Raw genomic sequence first — 4,392 nt, forward strand, 5'->3', positions numbered from 1 at the left:
GGATAGGAAAAAATAAAATAAAATAACATTCCAGAACAGGCTAAAAATATAGGGTGGGTGATAGGAATTTGCCAAGGCTTTAAGGATCCCAGTAAACTGAGCACAGGAAGAGCTCTGCCCTCTGGCATGCCTGCAGGCACGTGGGCTGACAGACACCCATACAAGGTTGTGAGGACTGTAGTTCTGTCCAAGATGTGGAAGGGTGGCTGCTGAAGGGGTGAGATTATATATATTCTCTTATTAATATACTTATATTAATAAGTAGCAAACAAGTTCCTCCTCTGGACAAGACAGAGTGTGAGAGAGATGCAAAAACTAATAACTGTCAACCTGTACCTTCTTACACAAGATCTATTGATGAGTGCCCACGAGAAATATCAATGATGCACTATAGGCATTCAGAAAAGACAGAGGTCTCTGATACCTTAGAATTGCAGCCTTTTAAGATCTGAAAAGAGCCCTGGATTCAGGGATGAAGAATGCTGACTTTAGAGCTGACAGCACGATCTGGGAAAGGCTCCAGACACTGTGCTAGCACTGGACAGACGGGCTGGCTGGACGTGTGTCCGGTAAGGTGCACTGGTATTCACAGGGCAAGGAGGCATCTCAGGCAGAGGACATTATTTAAGTCGGCATTTCTCAAATTGTGTTCCAAAGAACAAAAGGCATGCAAAGAGATGTTAGAAAATAGTTTCTTTGATAAATAAGTTTTGGAATTTCCAACTTATGTGGAGATAAAAATTAACGTAGGTTTAAAAATGTTAGAGAAAGTTTAGGCAAGAAAAGAAGTTAGCACAGCCCTGGCTGGCGTAGCTCAGTGGATTGAGCATAGGCTGAGAACCAAAGTGTCGCAGGTTCGATTCCCAGTCAGGGTACATGCCTGGGTTGTGGGCCATGACCCCCAGCAACCGCACATTGATATTTCTCTCTCTCTGTCTTTCTCCCTCCCTTCCCTCTCTAAAAATAAATAAATAAAGTCTTTTTTTAAAAAAAGAAGTTAGCACTAGTTAACATCTACAGCAGTTAGAGTAAATTTTTTTTTATGATTTTTATTTATTTTTAGAGAGAGGGAAAGGGAGGGAGAAAGAGAGGGAGAAAAACATCAGTGCATGAGAGATACACCAATTGGTGCCTCTCATGTCCCCAACTGGGGACCTGGCCTGCAACCCAGGCATGTGCCCTGACTGGGAATTGAACCTGCAACACTTTGGTTCGCAGGCTGGCACTCAGTCCACTGACCACACCAACCAGCACGTATAGGTGAGCTTTAACCACACACACACATACATACACAAAAGCAGGGAGAGTAATTTCATACACATAAAAATCATAATCTACATCTCAAAACCAGCAGCTGTGGCAGTAGAGCCAGAATTTGTAGGAGAGACTTTCCATTTTGAAGTTTCCCTGGGCCCAGCCTGGTCACTGAGCAATGGCTTCTCTTCTCTCCTCCAATAGAGGGAAGGGCGGTCACCAAGCCAGAGCTCCTGGTTGACTCCATAGGCATTTCCAGTCTAGCAGATTCAAGTGAAGCTTCGGGGAAGGGGGCACCCAGGATGGAACAGGTGAGAATCTTGGTGTGGAAACAGAGGCAGCAGATGGTTAGCTGAGAGTGTACACTGGGACTCAGCCAGTGTTGGGTTCAAGTACTGGCTCTAGAATGTTAACAACATGACCCACCCTGGGATGAAGTGATGTACAGAAAGCACTAGAACAACGCCTGGGCCATAGGCCTAATAGACATTTTGACTTTTTTTATAGATCAAGGTGCTTTCAAGCAGTTCTTAAATACATTCTGGTTGAATTGGTACCATGATGGTGTCAACACCCATTCTACAGATGGGAAAATAGCTCACTACATCTCCTGGCTTGTGCTGGTCACAGGGGGTGAACTGGGCATGTCTGGGGAGAGTGTGCAAGCAAGGAGGTTGGTGTGAACCACCTGAGCTTGCAGGGAGGTAAAGACTCTCCACCAGCTCCCAGGATGGACATGCAGAAGCCCAATCACCCTTCCCTGAGCACGTGGCTGGTCTGCAGAAATTTCTGGGGTTGACTGGGTCAGTGTACCTGGCCTACAGTCCCAGCACAGGCTGTTCACAGGAACATGTGACTGCAGGAGGAATGACAAAGCCAGGTTTATTGCTCCAGGTTAAACAGTGGACACAGGATTTGAAGGGAAGAGGGGAGCACACAAAGTTGGTGAACATGTCCTCAGGGCCATTGCTGAGTTCTTGGCATCCTGGGAAGCTGACTCATGCACTACAGATGTGCTGATCAGCTGCCCACAGGCCAGGCCACCCCTACCCAAAGTTCGAGGAGCAAGCCAAGGCTCTTGGGGGCAAGGCTCCTTTGGTGCACAGTACTGCCCATGGAGCTAGTCGCAGAGGTATGGGCATGGAGGCAGGTGCTGTATCCTTAGGAAGGTGTCTTGTCTTGGTGGTGGAGGAAGAGGCTACCTACTTCTTGACTGGGGCCTTCAGCAGCGCCAGCTTCTTGGGCAGGCTGGTACTGGCTTTCATCACCACGTCATGTTCAATCTTCTTCCAGATCCCCATCTATAGGCCCTTCTTGAGCTTCTGCTGCTGCACAATGTGAGCCTTCTTGGGAGCGATAACATGACCTCCCTTCCTTGGACCCTGATTCCACTCTGAGGCCGCTGCCACTGCTTTGCTCTTGGACAGCCTCTGTGCCTGGAACTTACATTGCCTCTGCACCATGATCGGGCATGCCTAGAGTGAACTTTTTAAAAGTGAACTCTGATCATTTTACATCCTTACTTAAAATCCTTCCATGGTTTCCCACAGCCCTTAGAATTAAGTCCCATGTTCTTAATATAGTTGCCTTATGCCCTTCTGGCACCATTTTGAGCTTGTCCTTTTCCTCTGCGGATTAAGCCATGTGCCTTTCATCTGAGCCCTTGAATGAATTGCATTCTTTCTAATGTCTAGGTCTGAATATTTACGGCTTTTTGTTCCTAATTCCTAAATATTCTTTAAGGATCACCTTAATGACAACCCTGACTCAGGTTAAAGCCTCTTACCATGTGCTCCCAGTGAATGCCACTTTTTGCTCCAGGACCTCACATGCTATTAGGGCTGCACTCTCAGGATCTATCATAGTACCTGACATGCATAGACCTCAGTAACATAAAGTGAAGATGAGCCTTAAAACATTTGCTAGAATCAGGTCAGAGAGGATCTTGAGTTCCCGGGGAAGGAGACTAAACATCGTTAGTAGGCAATGAGCAGACACTGGGGTTTCAAGGGATGGAGAACAGGCTTGAAGCTGCATCTTTTTTTTTTAATTTAATCTTTATTGTATTTTTCCTATTACTATTTAATCCCCTTATACCCCCTCCCCCCAGTAATCACCACACTGTTGTCCATGTACTTGAGTGTTTTTTCATTTTTATTCCATCCCTCCACTCCCTCACCTCCCCCACCAATAGCTGTCATCCTGCTCTCCATGAGTCTGTCCCCATTTTTCTTGTTAGTTCAGTTTGTTCATTGGATTCCACATATGAGTGAAATCATATGGTATTTGTCTTTCTCTGACTGGCTTATTTCACTTAGCATAATTTTCCAGGTCCATCCATATTGTCACAAAGGGTAAAATTTTCTTCTTTTATATGGCCAAGTAGTATTCCATTGTGTAAATGTCCCATAGCTGTTCTATCCACTTATCAACAGATGGACACCTGGGCTGCTTGAAGTTGCTTCTTAAGACAAGTTATCAGTGATTTACAAGGTAGTGTAGAGCACAGAGAGGCTGGCATGAGATGTATTAATAAAATATTTCAAGAGTCTGTCTAAAGATATGAGGTAATGAATCTGGTCTAGCTGGTTGCTAAGGAATATGAATGGAAAAGAGAAGCTGAAAGAGAGAGAGTCTGTAGATATAGATATTGTAGGACTCCAGAAGAAATTGGACATAAGAGAAGAAGGAAAGCAGAAATGACTCCAGATTTTGACCCTACAGGTTAGAAAGAATGGTGATGTAACTCACAGAATGGCAGGTAGAAGAAGGAGTTAGGGGTGAGAGGAAGGAACTGAGAGAAGAGGAGGAGAGGGGTCCATTTTTGATACTTTGACTTTAACTTTCAGGTGTTAGGGAAACAGTCAAGTGGATTCCCCCCCACACCCCCCAGAACTATGCTAGCCAAGCCTGGGCATCAGCCTCATCTGCTCCTTCTCTCTCACAACCCATGCCCTGCCTAATAGTCTTTCAACTTAGTCCTTTCTTCTCCTTTTCACACCTGACTACTGCCTATATACAAGCTCTATCACCTCTCATCTGAATTCCATATGCACTATGATGGGTAATTTATGTGTCAACTTGACTGGACCATAGGATGGCATGATATTTAATTAAACATTATTCTGGGTATGTCTG

At 45.1% G+C, this 4,392-nt stretch overlaps 1 pseudogene; it reads right to left on the reverse strand.

Annotated features, from left to right (window-relative positions):
* Positions 1–2,300: 2,300 nt before the first annotated feature.
* On the reverse strand, positions 2,301–2,717 carry LOC123821830 (annotated as a pseudogene).
* Positions 2,718–4,392: the final 1,675 nt, after the last annotated feature.

This window comes from Phyllostomus hastatus, unplaced genomic scaffold, assembly GCF_019186645.2.
Source record: "Phyllostomus hastatus isolate PE091 unplaced genomic scaffold, TTU_PhHast_1.1 phas_contig_40, whole genome shotgun sequence".
NCBI classification, from domain to species: Eukaryota; Metazoa; Chordata; class Mammalia; order Chiroptera; family Phyllostomidae; genus Phyllostomus; species Phyllostomus hastatus.